Genomic DNA, 21,560 nt, shown 5'->3' with positions numbered 1-21,560 from the left:
GTAAGCTCCTGGGCTGTGGCCAGCACCATGTAGCTCTTTCTTTCTGGAGTGGCTGGCTTTCTTGCTCAGGCATCTTTAAACAAAAAACAAAAAAAATGGGGTTCCACAAGTGTATCACTTTGAGCAGTCACCCAATGAGAAAGAATAAGAATAACAAATAATTTTTCTTTCTGGAATTCTGTAAAATAATTGCTAGACTCATTAAAGGTTTATTTCAGGCACCCTTCAGGGGGTGATTCACTGATTTAGTCTGCTCTTAAACACCTCAACTCAGCCTTCTAATCCTTCTGAGGTTGATAGATGAGTACCAACACAGGTTGGATGATATTGTATGCTTATTTATTCTATATCAAGCGCTTAAGTGTAAGTGCTATATAATAACACTTCATTATCATTTGGCCTTGGATGTCTGCTTGCATTCAAGGTAATTTGGTAATGTGGGCCTATACACACTGATATTAATGATATATATGGTGATCCATTCTTGTATGAAATGTATATCACATTATAGTGATATCATAAACATATTTCGTAATGTACTTAGGAACACTACTACATGCCACTTCCTGTTTTGTCAAGGGGTGAAAGGTTGTGTTGCATCGATTCCCGTGATGTCACTTAGGGGTGGGGTCAAATGACATCACTCCCTGTTGTATCAGAGGTCAAGGGTCGTTTTATGTCACATTCCCTACCCTTGGCATTTTGGTGAAATGACATCCCTGCTGCCTGGGCTCTGGGGATAACCGCTATTCAACTCTCTGATCAGACCAATACTGACTCCACAGAGTTTACAGAAAAATAGTTTTGAAAGGAGGAGGGGCTGTGTCCCTGCAACCCACTTACTTATACTCATGTCTAACTGTTCCATGGCATGGGTCTCGAAGAACTCACCATTAGAAGGTTCAACAAGAAGGGGTGCAAAAACGAATACATCCGATTTGGTCATTTTGTTATTTTGTATAGGAGTGAATTATCACTGAGAAAAAGGGAGCAGTACATAAAAAGGGGTCTTTCTGGCCTTAAAATTAAGACTGTTCCAGTAGGTGGGGATGATTGGCAAGCATGCTGCTTGCTCATTAAGGCAAAGACAAAGAACACATTTGTGCGCGCCCTATTGGCATTCATAATCTGTTTCATAGTTATTCCATAGCTGTAACATTGATTGTACAGTTATGGGCTGTTTATCTTTCACACAAATTAGTTCGCCATTATCGGACTTCACCGGCAAGATGGATTCCAGGAAATTGCCCTTAAAGCACATGAAATGTTTAACAACAGCGCCTGTTTGCAGTCACCCTGTAAAGCTTCGGAAGCTATTCTGCCTCTGTATATCTAAGGAAGAGACCCAGACGATAGAATGAAAAGGGCACTGTCTGCCTGTGTGGCAGGGGAGGCATGTGACAATGCTATTGGGGCCTGCATCCTGTCTCGTGCATGCTAATCAAGCAAACATGTAATAAATACACATGGAAAGAAATACGTGTGTCTACACGACAACATCGTTTGCCATTCCTGTCTCTGGGTGTGCAACGCAACTGTCATGTGTGATCCGTCGGTAGACCATGGTGTGAGCCAATAGGTGTCGTCATGACAATGGGTCGATGGCAGGGTCCTTTCTACTTAGTTGTGAATAATTGAATACATTTGGGGAAAGGTGGAGTCACTGTGATCAAGCCACACGTTTGTGGCGAAACGCATCAGACTGCCTGCTGGCATGAATTACACTGGGAGAGGAATTTTAAAATGCTGATATTTTTGCAATAGAGTTTGATACATTGGACCAAACATTTGCAGCAGCTTGACTTTTCTATTTGTGGCAGTCACTTCACGGGAGTGCTACTCGCCGAAACAGAGCTTTTTGGACGTTTGACTGTTGACATTATTATATATATATTATTTTTGTATAATTTCTTATATAGAGAGCAACACGCTCATGGGCCTCAATGTGCTAGCAAATAATCATACAACACCTGATATTAATAAATGTATAACAAGCTATACAAAAAAATAAATATTAAACAAGAATTAAGACACAGAAATCATCAATTCCTACAAATGCTGCAAAAATATCAGTCCAGGATAATTCTCATATTAGTATAAGATGCCATATTTCTCAGATTCTTGCATAAACTCAAAAACGGTGGTAGGTTACTTTGACGTCATCTACACTCTGTATTGCCCACAGTGCACGAGCTATTAATTTGCACCATGCAGAGAACTCTCAGGTTCTGTGTTCCAATGCAGCTTAGACCCACCCTTTGATGTAACCATGCCAAAACGTTATCCCTGAGTGCCTCTCTCGGCTCAGGCTTCCTAGGCTTCTCCACATTAGTAATTATGATATTGCACAGATCCATATTACCCATAGTATCCATATCGGTAATCTTCAGCATTTGGGATTTTCTGATACACACTTCCTTTTGAAGGTGTAACATTAGATGCTGTGTATTAAATGACAACATTTCCAACAGGCTTCAAAAATGAAGATGTAACACCATAAGAAGGTTCTACCACTGGACTGAAGGCTGGACAAGCTGGCTCTACTTGATGTTCAGCAATTTCCTCGCTAGAAGTTCATATACCAAAGGTTTTGTTTAGATTAGTTTGACAGTGTAGGTTATCCCTGTCATAATTCTGATCAGTTTGGCAGAGATTATCATCCCTATCAGGATAGACCCGTAGTACCCTTGTGTCCAGTGAGTCAACACATGTGCAAAATTATGCAAATGTTCACATAGATTAGGATTGCGTATAACATGATCCTTAATATGTTGCTATTTCCCTACATTAATTAATTCATCATCCATCTCCCTCTGATCCAAAGAGGACTGCATCAAAGCTTCCAAAATAACGTCCTCAATCGTTTTCTTAGGGGATTACATTGCTATAGTCAAAGAAAAAACTAAACTGTCAGTGCTGCCAACTCAATTCCCCATTGACATTTCCCCAGAGACACACAGATAGTTGACATGATTGGTCATTCCATCCTTCTCCGACTCCACACTTATCACTGAAGTACCCAGAATTGGACCTGGCCCATCATCATCATCATCAGAAGATTGGACCATCATGTCCGGAAGTCGATATCTCCTCCAAGCACTACTTGCCAGGACTTCGGACAGTCGACTCCCACTCCCACAGCAAACTGGGGACTCGGGTGGGATGCCATGCTCCAGAGGAACATGTCCATTTTAGGGGGGACAGGGTGTTGCTTACCCCTAATCTGTGGGACTTAGACTGGAAGGGTGGCTCAACTAATAGCTTGGACATCATTTTGAGAGCATGAGCTCTAGTAACAGGCATACTAGTAATCACCGGATCCACTTTGGTCCAATACTACACCCCCACCAATCCACATAGATTAATAGGGGTTAAACCCAAGCAGCTTTCACCAGATAACATGGAGCCTGCCCAGAGGTAGCATGCGACAGGATCCGCCTTGCCAGCCAGCAAGTCAACTTCATCAATCAAAAGGGACTACAAGGCACGCAACAGACAAGCCTAGAGCATGTTCTGCTCAACTGACATTTATCTCACTATTTCTGCATCCACTCCAAGAAAAGAGACTTTATTCAAGCCTGCATCTCTGCAGCAACCAATAACACAGCCAAACTGTTCAAACTCTGCAAGGAACTAGCCAATCCTATTGCTGCCTCCTCCACCACTGCACCCTCCCAGGCACACTTTTCCTCAAAAACACAGAATATCCTATCCTCTCTCTCTTCCTCTCCACCTCAAACACTGGCATCTCTTGTACCACTCTCGGCCACCCCCACCCCTCCCCTTCTCTCTCCCTGTCACACCTGAGGATGTCACTAGACATATCCAGTCTATGAAAACATCCTCCAACAGGTGGACCCCTGTACTTCCAAAACCATCAAGGACAACATGATTCTCTTGCCCCAGCTTTAGCCAACCTCTGCAACCTGTCTTTCACCACTGGAGTTTTCCCAACTGCTCTTAAGCACTCCCTTGTGCACCCTCTCCTAAAAAAAAATAAATAAATAAAAACCTTCTGCTGACCGTTCCATTCCGGCAAACTATCACCCAATGTCTATTTCTCAGCTTACCCTCAACACTGAATCTGTTGGTTGCTACCAAGATCACCAGTCTGCCTTTAGAGCATCCAGAGGCAGAGACACTGCTCTTCTGAACACCTGGGAAGATTTGCTCTCAAATCTGGATTCTAACTCTCCCTCTGTCCTCATTTTACTCAACCTCTCCTCCGTCTTCGATATGGTGAACAATAACACCCTGCTCGCACATCTCAGTGATATCCCGGGCATCATTGATCAGGCCCTGTTGTGGCTAACCTCCTTTCTCTCTGACCTCTCATCCCGGGGGGTGTTGGGGTCCTTTCACTACCCTATTGTGCTGTCTACGTGTGGTGTCCCCCAGGGATCCAACCTATCCCCCTGGTTTTTCAATGGCTATGTACCACCCTGGCCCATATGATAGCCACTTTCACTTCCTACTTCCAGTGTTACGTGGCCGACATATGGCTCTCCTTCAGGCTACCCTCTGCCTCTTCCTCATCATTACTCATACGTGTCTGTTCGCAATTCTCTCATGGTGTGCTGCAAATGGCCACTGCCACAATGTCAGTAGGACAGAGAGTGTCTTCATTGGGACTCCTGCCACCACATTCACTCCATCTCTCTGGCTGGCCTCCGTTGGCACTGTGCCTCCACCTACCAATGAGGCAAAAAATCTGGGGGTTATCTTCGACTCCACTCTCGCCATCTCGTCCCACATCACGGACATCTCTAAAAAGTCCCAGTACCAACTGCACCTTCTCAGAGGTATTCTACCTTTTCTCACTTTCCCCCAGAGGTGCACCAACTCCAGAGCCGTGGTCCTCTCCAGGCTGGAGTACTGCAACAGCCTCTTTCTCAACCTGCCCTCTTCTACCCTCCATCCTCTTCAACTCATGCAAAACAGAACCATAAGAATTATCCTTGGCCCCAAGGCCAGGGACCGCATGTCTCCAGCACTCATATCCCTTCACTAGCTCCCTGTGGCTGAAAGGATTAAGTTCAAGACCCTTTGCATTGTCCACAATGTTTTCTGGGGCCTAGGTACACTCTATCTGCAATGCTAAATAATCTCTTTCCCGAGCCCTCCGTTCATCTTCCTCCAACCGTCTATGGGTGAGCATCTTCTCCAAGCAGAGAGTTGGGGGAGATTTTTATCCACTATAGGTGCCTCGCTCTGGAACAGCCTCCCTGCCTCTCTCTGTCTTGGCCCAGATCTCCTCAAGTTCCAGAAATTCCTTAAGACTTTCCTATTCACCTCCTCCTTCTCTCTCCCTCTCCCCTGTTAAACACCTCTTTCTGCTCTCTCGCTCTATCTCCTTTACTTCTGCTCAGTTTCGCTGACTGGCTGCCTTGGGTCTCTTCAGACCCTCACAGGTCACAAGCCTTCCTCGTCAGTCTCCTGCACTTGCCCCGGGCCTTGCACTTGCCGCAGCACTACTGTACTTGGTTAAGACCCTTGAGAGTAGTAGCTCTCTGCACTTAACCCATGTTCTGATGGGATTGGGCGCACTTGGTCCGTTGTGCCCCCCCCTGTACCACCTGCTCTGTTCACACGCATTATCTGAATGTACCATGCCTGTTAAGATCATCTATCTTGTCTTTCCTATGTCTCCCTTTCCCATGCATGGTTGCGCTTTCAAACACTTGACAATCAGGTATTTTATTTGGATCTTTTTAGCATGACCAGTGTGTTTATTTTTTATTTTTAAAGAAGCAGTTCACCGTCCATTTAAAAGCCCAAATATACAATTGCTTATGAAAGGTCACAGGGCCAGAATTTAGACTCACAGCTCGTAAAGATAGAACACACTGTGAACGTCTCCTTTGGATTTCTTTTGAATGAGTTGCTGAATCATATTGGAAATAATAATAGTAATAATAATAATAATAATAATAATAATAATAATAATAATAATAATAATAATAATAATAATAATAATATAATTCTTATATAGCGCTAAACACCAAGTGGTCTCAGAGTACTGAAATAACATAAGACATTATTGTTATATGTTACAGTTCGGTCAAGCGCCACATCCGCTATATCATCACCCTCATCAGAATACTAGAGATATAGCCTCTGTTATGTGTTCTTCAATTAATAAATAGCATAATCTTATATTTGCACTTTCAATAGAGATATCTTTGGCATCAGTGTGTCTCCATTCCCTCTCTTTATCAAGGCTTGTCTTAGTGTCTTCTCGGTTCTATTTTTGATACAAAGGTGAACGTGCGACATGCCTCTTCACAAGCTGTTGCTTATTTTACAATGTGCATTTGTAAATTGCTTTGACAGGCGATCTGCGTGCGGGCCAAGTGTCACAAGTGTATTAGTAGTCTGCAGTTCCTTACTTTCAGAAATTAGCTGCCAATCAGTTTATCTGTGCGGATTGCATCCCCTGGATGCTCTGAATTCACCTGGTTTTGCCTGGGAGCACCGGCTCGGCAACCAAAGCCTGACTACTGCATCCATTTAAAAACTGAAAACAGCACGAAGTATGCGCAATCTGTGTGCAGGCGAAGTGTGGTATGTGTTTTGTCAGTTACGCCATTGGGTGGTTTGTTCGGTGTTGCAGGTGATTATCCATCCAAGAAAGCACTGCAGGCCTGGTGCAGATTGTACCTCCTAAGGTTTCTGTGAGTTGCGGAAACATCTTAGCCAGTAGAGTGCTGACTTCGTTCCTTCGCAGACAGGTGGCAGTCCCTAAGTATCATCTTGGCAAATGTTATGTATGTTCTGCAAAGCAGGAGAATGAACGGCACATTAGATTATGTTAAAGAGCTTCTAGAAATTGCTGGTGCCCTACCCCTCCCTGACTCGCCGGTGCTTGTTTCATGTGCCCAGGTCACCGTAACTGCTGCAATGGACATAGGCGCTGTGCCAGCAAAACTCCTTGCAAAAATCAGTTCTTCCTTTTCAGCAGTCAATAAGCCTATAATTTCACCTGGTGCGTGTAGTACATCTAGCTACATGCGAGCAGCAGCCGCCTCTAAGTCAGCTTAGTTTCCTTGAATCAAATCAGGAGGACCGTTTGAGCCATGGTTCTGAGGGGATGAATGGCTCTTATTTGGATAACCCACCGCCTTTTAAAGAACCTTCCTTGGATGAAAGTGAAAGTTCTTTCTCTGACTCTCCTGGCCCCTCCCCTAAGCTGGGCTTTATCTCGTTACTTCACCAGTATCAGAATGTGGACACTAATCATTCAGCTTATTAATTCAATGGTGTCCTTTGTGAAAACATAAGGGATGAACTAAAAATCAACGCAGTCCACTTTGAAGGTATATAAAGAAAGATGACCAACTTAGAGGAATCGAGAGATATAAGATTGATCTTTAAACATAACGAGGTGAAAACTGCGAGGATGATGGTTTCAGTTCTTGAACCCCTAATTAATCAGGGTAGTGGGATGTTTTAACCCACGCATCCAAGCCCTACAACGGTACTGTGCATTGCTGGCAGCAGAAACATAAGAATGGGCACTGGAAAGCATGCTGCTCACTCAAAATCATCCAAAAGTTTGCAGTAAAAACCGGAAAAATAAGCTGCCACCCACCTATGCCTGTATTAGTGAGCACAGGAGGTCACTGCCTAAAATCACCATTGGGCTACACACACAGTAGCCTGAAACCACTTAGAAATAGCAATACTGATTGCCAAAAGCAACCCAGAGCTGTTTGGGAATTCATTTTCTTGATTGTCAAAATTGTGCTAAAATCATGGCTCACAAATCACCAAAAAGATCCAACCTTCTTGTTGGGTGTTCCACATGACTCTACCGTAAGAATCCACATCAATACAATGTCAGCGAGAATAATATGCTATCAAGCCAAATCCCCTTTTAAAAGATAGACAGCTGTCAAAAATGGGTGCAATACCATTACTCACCTCTACCAGAAAGCCGCGTTTTAAAAACATTTGTGTAAAATGGAACAACTGAACCCAAACTATGCCAAAGAAAGACTTGCTAAGAGGTGGATACAAATTAAAGTTATATTCTGAAACAGAAGACTTGATTTAAAGATATGTTGCTTACCTTAAGTTATAAATGTTATATTTTTTTTACAAGGAACTCTGTTAAAATTGACAAGAAGGCAATCTGATTTAATTAAAACACCAAAAGGCTTGCTTTTATGAGAATCCTTCACACCTGGGGACTCCACACCGAAGGCAGGATATTGCATGGCCATGTTAATCAAAAGGGAGGAGATCCCTCTGCTGGAAGGAGGAAAGAGACAATAGATTCTTTCAACTGAATAGAATATGCTAAATTCCGGTGTAACTGTCAACACTGCTCTGGGAGAAACAAGACATGTGACCTCTGAGTCAGAGCCAAGCTTCTAGGGGCGGACCAGACTGAGATGTGAATTCAATTGAGAGCAAATATATGTTTTATAAAATTGCAATTTACAAAGTGTTCCAAGCTGACAGAAATGTACAACTTTGAGATTCTTAAAATGACAAATCCGCCTCACTGTTCAAGACTAAGCCTGACGCCGTGGGATGTTCTCAGACCAAATTCCATAAATATTAATATTGTAGATGCAGTGTTTATGCTAGAAACATGAAAACGTACAGTAATATGCTCAGAGAGGGCGTGCACATCTGTGTAAAATTTGGTGTGGAACCGATATTGCGAAAACCACCGAAAAAAAATAAGTTGTCATTTCTGAACCCAAGCTCGTAGTGACATGGGACATGAACAGAGACATGCCTTAATTCATCTGTGATGTGTATATGTATTATGAACAACTTGTGTATCTGGGAAACCTGGTTGTTATGAAAAATTGATTTTCTATGAAAAAGCAGAGGGGAGAGGATTACAGCTAAGCCAATAACACAGCATCACTCTGACACACTAATCCTTTCTCCAGTCAGGTCACATGGAATCCTCTAACCTATCAAATCCTTAGTGGGTTGGGCATGTAGAATCAGCCTCCACACCCACTTTGAAAACACATGAAAAGAGACTGCTTTGGACAGGCAAGGAGACTTCATTCCACTACTCACCGATTTCTTGCAAAGGGCTCTGCCGGAAAACTCCACACGACAGACTCCAGACAGACTCCAGAACCAAACTCTAGAACCAAACTCTGGAACCCAAAATCTAAAACCTTGGAGAAGCAGAAGCCAAATCCACAAGCTGAACTCTTCTCAGCAGGCTTCAGAATCTAGCAACCTACCCAAACTATTCAACAGCCTTGCCGTGCTGTTTGCTTCTAGCTAAGAACCCTGTGCCAGAACCAGATTCAGACCCAGAAAGCAGCGCTGTATCCAGAACCCGCTTGATCCAGTCCAAGAGGCCAGACCAGACCACTGTGCCGTGCTGTGAACAGAACCAGTGCCTGAGACCGTCCGGTAGCGAGTGAAGTCCAAACCTGACCAGATCGGTGACGAGGCCCATTTCCATTCCATTCCAAAACTAGGAGTGAGTATATAGCCTAAAACTGTACAGAACCAATCTCTTAGTTTAAAGTACTCCTCTTCCATTCATTCCAACCTGTCCAGAACTACATTTAGAATTTTGTGTCCATCCTGTGATTTCAAATCTGTAAAAGCGCCATCTGTCATTCTGAAATCTTGACTTTATTTCTGAAAAACTACCTTCACAAAATCGTCTGTATCTTTTGAACCACACATCCTAGAAGCGAAATTTAACTGTCATGGCACTCCAATTCCTTATAGTTTCCCGTAATCGCAATTTACGCACACGGAAAAAGTGCAGTGAATTGCAGTTGAGCTTACTTTCACATGTTAAAAATAGCTGCTTCTTGCTTTCCATTGCTGAATTTCGTTTTCAATCTGATAATCATTCATGAATCATTGCTAGTGTTGACCTGAAACAATCTAAAGTAACTTGCACTTATCCTGAATATCCCTTAGTGAATTAAAATCATTTTAGCATATTTTTCACATTCATTGCCACCACCTTCAAAATTATTTTTGCCTGTTTAAAATCATACCTGTTTTTTCTAAGCTTGCTGGGGTGGAACTGGAATTGAACTGCTTCTTGATTGTATTCCTGAAACCTGTGTGCCATCATTTCCATCTCTTTATATTGTGTAGGGGGGAGTGAGTAGTCACGGGGGAAAAAGTGATTATATTATATTTTGATTGAAATCATATCAAGTTTATTTCTGTGTTGCATTCTTTCCCATCTTGCATTTCCTTGAACCATAAAAGTATTCTCTGCTACCTTGTCCTTCCTCTTCCGACTCCTTTCAGATTAAAGAGATTCTGCTATTGTAATATTACCCATTGTTGATCCCTGTTATATTCATAAGTGTGCTATCAAATATTATTTTATTCATAAAAGTGTGGAATATATATATTGTTTAATTCTTCTAATAAATCTTTTAACTTGCAAAACAAACCTACTTCCTGGCTCAGTGAGGTCAGGGGGATTCAAAGAGAGGGGCATTATATAAGGGTTCATCATCCAGATTTAAGAACTTTGACATAAAAAATATATAAATAAGGGCTTCCATTGGGCATCCCAGACTAGGCATTGACTTAGTTGGAGTGCTGCATTGAAATCACAGGGCTCGTTGCGGGACTTATGGATTAGCTCTACCACTTGTGCAGCTTATTACAGTGTGCTAACTAATAGGATACATAAATCCTGTTGGGCTACCACGCTGTGTTACGCTGCAAAAGCACCCCTCAAAAAGGAACGCTCTCAGGAAATGTTCTGTTTTGCAAAATAAAATAACAAAATTCTGTAGGTCAGGAAGGAAATCAATTTCCAGAATGACAACACTGGTAGACATCAAGATAGCGAGAGAACACCTTTTATATAAGTTATTTGTGAGAGGTGAGTGGACTGAGCAGGACCAGAATGTGTGGTTGCAGGCAATCAAACAACATTTCTCTGGAGAGATCAGGGCCCTTTACACGTGGCCCTGAGTGAACTATCTATGGCCCCTAAAGCCAAAGATGAGCACGGAAAGATTGTCAGGATAGCGGCATATTTATATTTATATATGGGAGCCATACCTGACAAATGTGCTGAAGGCCAAGATTTGGCAAATAGGCGACCTTTGGCATTAGAGAAGGCCCAATCTGACCTGGACTCTTCTGAGCAGAGGCTGCAGAGGAGCCAGGAGTCAGAAAATGATAGTAGGCAGTATATCATTAAAATCAAAGAGGACATGGGTATCCTGCAACAGGAAAGGGCAGACCAGGATACCAGAATTCTGGCCTTGCAGAATCAAGAAGGTTTGGACTCCCTACTGCAGAGACAGAAAAAGCTGGAGCAACAACTGGATTTCAATAGGGCATGCACAGAGCAGGTATCCACCCTGCAAAGCCATCTAGATAGAGTGAAGGCAGAGAGCAATAAGCAGATTTTGAAAGAAATGGACACCCAGGCAGAGTTTGATGAAGAGTGCCAGAAAGCTGGTGCCCTTCAAAGGCAGAGGGACGACCTGGTGGCACAGATGCAGGCTCTTACTCAGGAAAGGGATACTTCCTTAGGCCAGGAAGTTTGCCACTTAAAAAAGGAAATGGAAGAAAATCACCTGGCCCTCCAGGGACCGGGTGACCTCTAAAAAGAGCATCAGAACTTGTTAGAGCAAACCAGGAGGGTGGGAGATGCTCTGGCAAGAAAGGAGCAGGCCAGTAGGGATGGGACTCAGGAGGTAACCCTCTTGCATCAAAGACTGGCCCAGTACTCTAAGACTAACCAGGAAGCACAGAGAGAGAATGAGGCTCTCTGCCAGCACAATGATATGCTCCAGCAACAGGTAGCCATGCAGGAGAGACTGAAAGAGTCTAGTAAGGCCTTGATTGTGGAACTGAAAGCACAGGCTCTGGCAAGGCAACAGGGAGCAGGGGCTGATAGAGATGAGGTTCGCTGGGAAATGGAAACACCTGAGCATAACCTCAGGAGCCCTAGTACCAGAGGCCTCCATCTCTCCCAGTCCCTGGACTCTGCCACCCCCATGTCCCCTGGCACACATGAGCCAAGGGCCACGGGGATGGCAGATTACTATCCAGTCAGAAGTATGGGGCTCATAGGCCAGTACCTCCCAGAAATGGATGGGTGGGCATCCGGGCATGGGCACCCAAGTACAGTACAGTTTAGTGGGGAACCCCGAGAGAGTAGGCCCTCTAAGGGCATTCTGAAAACCTCTGCCCATTTAGGTCAGTGGGGGGGGTACCCATTAAATCCGGGCAGCAAGGTGGAATCTGAAGACTCCTCTGAGCGTCCCAGGACACAAGAGACTAGGTCCGCAAATTCTGCCAGCCATTTCCAGGCTTGCAGAATCCGGGAAAACCTTGAAGATCAGACGGCCACCTCTGGGAGCAGTTCTTCTGAGTCAGAGGATGAATGGACCAGGGTTACCCGAACCAAGAAGGCCAATAAGGCAAAAAGGGTCTTGCTTAAGGACCCCTTAAAACAGATCAAAGCAATAGGAGCGTCATCACTCCTTACCATAAGAACTCCAAGTATTCTGTTTGGGAACACTTGGAGCTCTTTGAGCAAATGATGAAGACTTCCATTTGAAAGACAGCAGTAGCTGCATTCAGTATGTAAAATGGACATTCTCTCCAGAATACTCCAGTTTCTTTGCGGGGCTGGAGGACCAAAACCATTCTAGATGGTCCTCATATAGGGCGGCCATCTTGAAACACTTTTCTGTTCATTGAAATCCCCAAGTGGTTTGCAAGGCAGCCTACAATTTGCAATGTGGGGAGGATCAGGCCCCAAAAGAAATGTGCAGAAGTTGAAGCGTGCCTTTGCACAGACTACCAAAAGGGTGCGCACTTATAGCAAAGAATTTGTTAACACTTTTTTCCATGCCTTACCCAAATACAGCATGGCCCAGTTAGTGAGAGATTTTCATGAGAAAAGGTCACTAAACTGGGTCTTTGAACAGGCCACCTGAATCTATGAGGTGCAGAAACCCATAGAAAATAAAAAGTAATGCTCAGAAGAACCCCAAAGCAATCAGCACCCCTGCTGCTGCCAAGGTGGCAGAGGTAAAGGTTGCACCCATTTTGGATTTGGAGATGGGGGGGCCTAAAAACTTGCCTGCACAGAATAATTCTAAGCCCAGAAGGCCCTCGGGCCAGTCACAGACAGGGAGTCAAGGAGGTACTCCCACAAATGGGGTCCCTCACTCCCCTTACTATGTAAGTCCCCACTACAAGGGAAACCGACCCATCCTGGGTTATGTGTGGACTCCTCCAGCCCAAGGGGGGGTATCCAGCCAAGCACCTAACCCAGGGAACTTGCCTCCTATCTTCCGCCAGGAGGGCAGAAATTCACCAAATCCTGGGCAGAAATTTTTCCCCAGGTATCCACCCAATTTCCAACCCCTAAATCATCCAATCTTCTTTCCCCACTTCCCTGAGCCCAGACCACTTAATCCAGGAGAGGGGAGGCCAAGGGTGGAGGGGTACCCAAATCTTCCCACCCAGGGGTACTACCAGAGAATAGATAGCTACCCTTCCCCGGATCAGCCCATGGGACAAAACGGAACCCCGTATCAGCCTGAGCGGGTTTCACAGCTTGAGCGCCAGGTCCAAAATATGGCACAGGATCTGGGTCACATGCTGAGGGTGCAGCAGAACCCTCAGATGGGCATGCCGGTGCATAATACCCCAAACTCTGGAACTGGTGCTCCAGAACAATGACGGGGGCATCACCCCGACAACCCACCGGTTCCCAGGGAGGAGGCACAAGGGGAAGGGGGGGTGTAAAGCCTTGGAGGAAACTTCCTTCCACACTTGTAAACAGACCCTGGAAACCCAGGAACCAGAAACAAAATGTCCTACCCCTGAAAGTCTGCCACCCAAGGAGCAGAGAGGAGGTAGGAGAAACAAAGGACCCGAAGAGACCCACTTTGAGGAGGAGGTACAGATCTTCCAATTTGAGGGATAGGGATCCTCAGAGGAACCTGGGAAAAGGATCTTCTCCTTCAGAAATGGGGGAACTCCTCCCAAAGAAAAATGGGTCCCAAGGGATTCACATCCAGACTGTGTAGATGTGGGGACTGAGCTAGCGCCGCTCATCATCCCATCCCAGAACCAACAGCAAGAAAATCCCCTGGTTCAAACCCATCCTGGTGACTGCCTCCAAAAAGGGGGGGAGGGTGTGGCCCAGAACAGGAAACCTATTTCTAGTTGCCAACTTTTTCTTTCAGATTCCCAAGACTCTCCACAGAATTCTGCCCAAATCTCTTCTCTCTCCATGTCCAAAACCATAAAATTAGCCCACCACTTGTCCAAAAATGTGCATTATCTGTGCCCCCTTGCGGAGAAGGAGGGAAGATACTATGCCCCGGTACAAGTGCAGGGGCAGGGTGTAATTTTGGCACTGGTGGACACTGCGTCCCAAGCTACCCTTCTGTTCAGAAAGACCTTTGATTAACTAAATTCAGGAAGGGGGAGAAATACCAAATTCCTCTCACCTCTCTTCCTCAACAACTTCAGAACTTTGACGGGAAGGATATTCCCATCGAGGGGACTGCCGATTTGGACATTAAAATTGGGCGACACAAGGTGAAACACCTTGTCATAGTAGTGACTCCAGAGGGCACCCCTTGTTTACTAGGGAATGACCTCCTGAGAAGGTTGTCACCCCTAATAGATTGTGTAGACAAGGTCCTCTGGACCCACGCTAGCCGACCCATAAAATTGAAACAGAGTGTCAACCATGTTAGTCTAAACGGCACATGCCACATGGTTGAACAAAAATCTGACCAAGTAGAATTTCACTTCCAGAACAACCAAATTCCAGACGTGACAGTTATTGCACTAGGACAACAGACTGGTGATGGGGGGTACTCTCTATTTCTGAAATACTCTGAAATTATTTACCAATCCAAAATCAGAGACTCCCACTCCTATAGTCCAGAAAGATGTGAAATCTACTCAGAGCCTGGCTGATATTCAGCAAATTGGAGAGCAGTTGTTCATCCCTGTTCAGTTAAATGAAGAAAAGGACTCTGTTCTCGCTCGAGTGTGTGTGAACAATGGTAAGAGCTTCATCAGCGAAGCCATGTTCCGCCAACTTCCAAAAGATCCAGCCATTCCCACATTCAAACTGATAGACAAATGGGAAATGGATCTGGGAGCACCCAATTCCAAATATCTCCTGCCAAGCAGGTGTATGCTCAAAATCTCCATTGGCAACAAGAGCATAATCCATAATTGTTGGGTCGTACGAGACATCACTGCCGCCTTTTACTTAGTCAGTGACATTCTCAATCGCTTTGCCATTAGTTTGGACATAATAAACTTCAAGGCTAGGTCCCGATTAGCGGATAATCCCATGGGCTTTGATGACCAAGAGAAAGCATTTAGGTCAACTCAATTGCTACCTTATGCAGTTGAAATTCAGATTGGAGAGGAAGTCACCATCCCAGAAAGGACCCGACAATTCTCCCTGGAAGTGAAAGTTCAAAGAGGACAGAAATTGAAAAACCCTGATGCTTATATTCATCTATTTGCTTCTCTCCATCAGCAAGGATTGGGGGTAAACCCAACACCATTAGTCAATATAGAACATGGCACCATTCCAATAGAGGTGGATAACAGCGACTTAAAGAGTATCACTCTAGATGCAGGCACCATTATTGGAATGGCGGTTGATGACCAACATTTTTCCATTGATCTAGGTAATGAACTGTTAGGACCAATCCCCAAGGGCCGTTTTCACAGTGACGGTGATGACAACACAACATCAGACAGGATCTTTACCCCGCATGGAGAACTTCCTGGTGTACACTTCGTGCCCTTATGGTGATGAATATGTGACTTGGGATTTCAGGAGGGATGAGGTGATTTTCCAGGTCCATGAGGGCTGTCTTTCCCACCTGAAGCCACCGGTCCAAATCAGCACCCTGACCAGGGACTTCTCCAACCAGCTGGAGGAGGCCGCTGAGATAGCGAAACCAGAAGTCTTTCCAGGCTTCAGGCAGATGGTTGAAGAGAGAGTCAACCTAGCTGATGCCTGTGTGACTCTGGAGCAGAAGCAAAAGTTGAAACAAGATATCTTGGATTTTCAAGATCTCTTTGCAGTGGACTCATATGATTGTGGTCGCACCAACATCCACACAACAACAATTCCCACGGACCCTGGCATGACTCCAGTGTTTGTGAAGCAATATCGCTTGCCTCTCGCATCAATGGAGTCCCTTACTGAAATAATTAAGAGCCTTGAGTCCTGCAGGATCATCTGTCCAGTCCACAGCACCTTCACTAATCCGGTGCTGGGGATATTGAAGCCAGACGGCCAGTGGAGACTCTGTGCCAACCTTAGGGAGCTCAACAAACGGGTCCATACTTCCCGATGGCCTCTTCCCTTCATTGACGAAGGGCTGGCCCAGATCCAGGGGTCACAGGTATTCACTGCAATAGACCTGACCAATGGATACTGGACTGTGTCTGTCAGTAGGGAGGACTAATACAAGCTGGCTTTTACCTTTGGGGGCCAGCAGTACACATGGACCCCGACTCCCTTCGGATACCTCAACTCCGCTAATGAGTTCAACATTTTCCTACATAAGGCCACGCCCGACCTGGGTGAGAGAGGTAACCTGGCTTATGTAGATGATGTCCTCATCAAGAGCTCAACTGTTGAGGAACACATAGCGGAGATCCGTTATGTTCTGACACAGTTAAGGGCCGCCGGAGCAAAACTTTCCTTCCAAAAAGCACAGTGGTGTAGAACCCGTGTTAATTTCTTGGGGCATGAGATTACTCCTCAGGGTCTCTGTCCCCAGGAAAAGAAAGTGGAAGCACTTCAGAAACTGAAAGACCCACCAACTCTGCGGGAACTAAGGAGCCACAGCAGAAAGTTCATTGAGGGCTATGCAGAGATCACCAGACCCCTGATTCATCTCTTGAAGGGGGGGGTCAAGTGGGAATGGGGTCCAGAACAATCCGAGGCAGTAAGACAGCTCAGGAGAAGCCTCTCACAAGCGCCTTGCCTAGCTTACCCTGTCAGAAACAAGGAGATTTTTCTTGGAGACAGGGTTCTCTAATACATGCTTGACTGCAGTCTTATACCAAAAGCATGACAAGGTCAATAAAGTAATCTCCTATGCGAGTGAAACTTTATCCTCGGTGGAGGAAAAATTCAACAATTGTGAGAAGGCACTCCGGGCAACTGTGTGGGCATTGAAGAATTACCGCCTGTTTATCCAGGGGGAACACATCATAGTGGAGACTCCACATTAGCCTCTGCAATATCTCCAAAGTGACAGAATCCGGGCCGGAAATGTGAGTAATTCTCGAATTACTTCCTGGATTTTGTCAATGCAAGGCTTTCCTGTGGAGGTCAGATATGGCCAAAACAAGTAGAGTCCCCTGGCGCAAGGTCTGGCTGACTTGCATGATTGTGCCAGAGAAAACTTTCTCGAGGACGAAAGTGTAAAAATCAAGGACAACATGGAGGCATACCTTAATTCCCCACACAAAGTCTTTGAAGAAGACAAGTGTGAGTGAATGCCACCCACTGTCTATGTGGATGGATGCTCTTACCATGTTGGCAACAACGGGGAGAAAGAACTTGTGGCCGGCGTAGGGAATGCATGGGTGAATGAGTCCCCACAACCCTCCGCTGGGTACAAGATTGGTCCCAGAAGTAGGCACGTGGCAGAGTTGATGGCTGTGCATCAAGCCATCCTCACTGCTGTCCAACATCAACTCCACAAACTGGTCATCATCACAGATTCGGATTATGTACAGAACGGGTTCGTGGAGCACCTGTTTAATTGGAAAACCAGAGGCATGCTATGTGCTAATAACAAGCCCTTCAAACATGGGAAGTTAATCCAAAATATTGATGATCTGGTCACCTCGAATGGGTTGACCATCTATTGGAAAAAGATCAAGGGTCATTCCAAAGAAGAGGGACCAGACAAAACTGGAAATGACTTAGATGATCAGCTGGCAAAAACCAAGGGGATCTAATATAGATCGAGTAACTGTTGGGGGAAATCCAGGTCACTGCTATCACTAGGTCCCAGACAAATGCTCACAATGATCTTTCAACTGCACAATGGAGTAAGGAGACCCCAGATGCTGATTTGATTACGGCTCAGAGGGGGGATCCAATAACTGGTATGTTCTACAAACACATTGAGGATCCTGAGAACTTTCCCCTGACGGATACCGATTACATTGGGAAAGAGGACCTCAGAGTGTTGATGAAATGTCCAAAAATGTTCTGAATCCAAGAAGGTTTGTTGGTAAGGAAATCCCAAGCTGGTCATGATCAGTGGCTGGTTCCTACCTCATTCCGAAGCCTGATGTTAAGTCACGCCCATGATGCGGCCACAGCCAGTCATAGGGGGTTTCATACAACACTTGAAATCTTAAGAGAGGTTGCATACTGACAACACATGGGGCAGGACCTTGACCAATACTTGAAGGGGTGTCTTGTGTGTGCACAATTTCAGCCAACATCCCTCACACACTGTGAGCCTCTCCAAAAGAGGGGGTTGACACTGCCACAGTCAACTTTATAGGGCCCATGATTCGCTCCTCTAGGGGGAATAAGTACATGTTGACGGTGACATGCTTATTTACTAAATGGGTGGAATGTCTCCCGGCCCCAAACTGCAAGGCAGAAACAGCAGCTGCCCTGATGATCAACCACATCTTTTTGCGTTTTGGACTGCCCCAAATGATTGAGTCAGACAGAGGTAGCCATTTCACCAGCGAAGTAATGACAAAGATGTGGGAGATACTGGGGGTTAAAAGGAAGCTACATATTGCTTACCGGCAAGCCTCTTCTGGTGCAGTAGAATGTTACAACAAAACCATTGTGAGCATCTTAAAAATGTTTGTGGCAGATTCTGGGCCAAGTTGGGATATCCGTTTACCTCTTGTCCTAATGGCCATCAGCTCTACCCCTACATCTGCAACTAAACTGTCACCGTTTGAGTTGATGACTGGACCGGGATGGTGCTTCCCCAGCATCTGCTTTACAGGACCCAAGAGCAGACATTGATCAATGCCTCCACAACTCATGAGTATGTTGAAAATTTAAGAAAACACCTTCAACATACTTTTGCCTATGCTCAGCGAAACCTAGAAAGATCAGCCGATAGCATGAAGACTCACTATGACTTAAAGACTACCAGGAAAGAATACAATGTAGGAGACCGGGTCTATCTATACAATTTCCAAAGGAACCAGGCCAAGCAGTGTAAATTTCAGCCTACCTAGAAGGGACCTTTTGAAATTGTAGACAAGATCTCACCAGTCACCTACAAGATCCACATCCCCAAAGGCAGTTTGGCGGAGGGGGAAGAAAATGGGTCCATATTAATCAGCTAAAGTTTTGCAATCCCAGGCACACTCTGCAGCAACTGGAGGAGTCCTCTGGAATCCCAGAGGGGGCTGCTCCAGATCAATAAAAATTCCAACCCTAAAATATTCCACATATAAAAATACAGTAATAAGAATGCAAATGTCTCCTGATTTATAAAATGTATATGCTCACCCCACTACATTAATAGTGGTGGGGAAATGTCTACGAATATGTTTCTGCCGCTTTTCTTCGTCATCCTAGGAGAGAGGAACCATGGAGACTGACCAAGGAGGACGACCTTAGGACCGGGAGCAAAGATCCAAGGGGCCCGGAGTATCGCTCAATAATCCCATCAGGACTGGCGAGGAGAAGCAATCGACCCACCCCTGATGGAGGAAAAGATGCTGAACTTTGCCATTTTGGATTCCGAACAAGATGAGGCTAACATCCCAGTCTTGCGAGATACTTTGATGGAAGATCGACGGCCATCGCAAGAGGGGGGCTTGTGGGATGTTGTAACCCACTCATCCAAGCCCTACAACGGTACTGTGCATTGCTGGCAGCAGAAACATCAGAATGGCCACTGGAAAGAATGCTGCTCGCACAAAACCATACAGAAATGCGCAGTAAAAAACAGAAAAATAGGCTGCCACCCACTTTTGCCTGTATTAGTGAGCACAAGAGGTCACTGCCTAAAACCACCGTTGGGCTACACACACAGTAGCCTGAAACCACTTGGAAATAGCAAAACTGATTGCCAAAAGCAAACCAGAGCTGTTTGGTAATTAATTTTCTTGATTGTCAAAATTGTGCTAAAATCATGGCTCACAAATCACCAAAAAGATCCAACCTTCTTGTTGGGTGTTCCACATGACTCCACCGCAAGAATCCACATCAATACAATGTCAGCAAGAATCATATGCTATCAAGCCAAATCACCTTTTAAAAGATAGACAGCTGTCAAAAATGGGTGCAATACCGTTACTCACCTCTACCAGAAGGCCGGCCTTTTAAAAAACATTTGTGTAAACCCAAACTGAACCCAAACTATGCCAAAGAAAGACTTGCTAAGAGGTGAATACAATTTAAAGTTATATTCTGAAACAGAAGACTTGATTTAAAGATATGTTGCTTACCTTAAGTTATAAATGTTATTTTTTTTACAAGGAACTCTGTTGAAATTGACAAGAAGGCAATCTGATTTAATTAAAACCCCAAAAGGCTTGCTTTCATGAGAATCCTTCTCACCTGGGGACTCCACACCAGAAGGCAGGATATTGCATGGTCATGTTAATCAAAATGGAGGAGATCCCTCTGCTGGAAGGAGGAAAGAGACAATAGATTATTTCAACTGAATAGAATATGCTAAATTCGGGTGTAACTGTCAACACTGCTCTGGGAGAAACAAGACATGTGACCTCTGAGTCAGAGCCAAGCTTCTAGGGGCGGACCAGACTGAGATGTGAATTCAATTGAGAGCAAATATATGTTTTATAAAATTGCAATTTACAAAGTGTTCCAAGCTGACAGAAATGTACAACTTTGAGATTCTTAAAATGACAAATCCAGTCACAGTTCAAGACTAAGCTGGACGCTGTGGGATGTTCTCAGACCAAACTCTGTAATTATTAATATTGTAGCTGCAGTGTTTAAGCTAGAAACATGAAAACTTACAGTACTATGCTCAGAGAGGGTGTGTACGTCTGTGTAAAATTTGGTTAGGAACTGATATTTCGAAACCCACCGAAAATGAAAATAAGTTGTCATTTCTGAACCCAAGCTCGTAGGAAGGGAAATGGGGCGTGGACAGAGACATGCCTTAATTCATCTGTGATGTGTATATTGAACAAATTGTGTATCTGGGAAACCTGGTTGTTATGAAAAATTGATTTTCTATGAAAAAGCAGAGGGGAGGGATTACAGCTAAGCCATAAACACAGCATCACCCTGGCACACTAATCCTCCAGTCAGGTCACAGGGAAGCGTCTAACCTATCAAATCCTTAGTGGGTTGGGCATGTAGAATCAGCCTCCACACCCACTTAGAAACCACATAAAAAGTGACTGCTTTGGACAGGCAAGGAGACTTCTTTCCACTACTCACTGATTTCTTGCGAAGCGCTCTGCCGGAAAACTCCAAACTCCAGAATCCAGACTCCAGACGACAGACAGACTCCAGACCAAACTCTAGAACCCAAACTATAGAACCTTGGAGAAGCAGAAGCCTAATCCACAAGCTGAACTCTTCTCAGCAG

The 21,560-nt window shown here is 44.8% G+C and overlaps 1 protein-coding gene across 16 annotated transcripts in view; it reads right to left on the bottom strand.

Annotated features, from left to right (window-relative positions):
• The window catches only part of LRFN1 (leucine rich repeat and fibronectin type III domain containing 1), a 1,263,189-nt gene that overhangs the window by 1,148,537 nt on the left and 93,092 nt on the right, over positions 1–21,560 (bottom strand). Inside the window, exon 2 of one of the 16 annotated variants that reach the window (XM_069644265.1) lies at positions 20,555–20,623. The exons of the other annotated variants lie outside the window; for them this stretch is intronic. The gene's annotated coding sequence lies outside the window, so the exon portion shown is untranslated. The remainder of the gene's footprint in view (positions 1–20,554; positions 20,624–21,560) is intronic. 16 annotated transcript variants of the gene reach the window in all.

The sequence above is a fragment of the Ambystoma mexicanum genome, chromosome 2p, assembly GCF_040938575.1.
Source record: "Ambystoma mexicanum isolate Mex_15411 chromosome 2p, UKY_AmexF1_1, whole genome shotgun sequence".
NCBI classification, from domain to species: domain Eukaryota; kingdom Metazoa; phylum Chordata; class Amphibia; order Caudata; family Ambystomatidae; genus Ambystoma; species Ambystoma mexicanum.
This window is presented reverse-complemented; position numbering and strand designations above follow the sequence as displayed.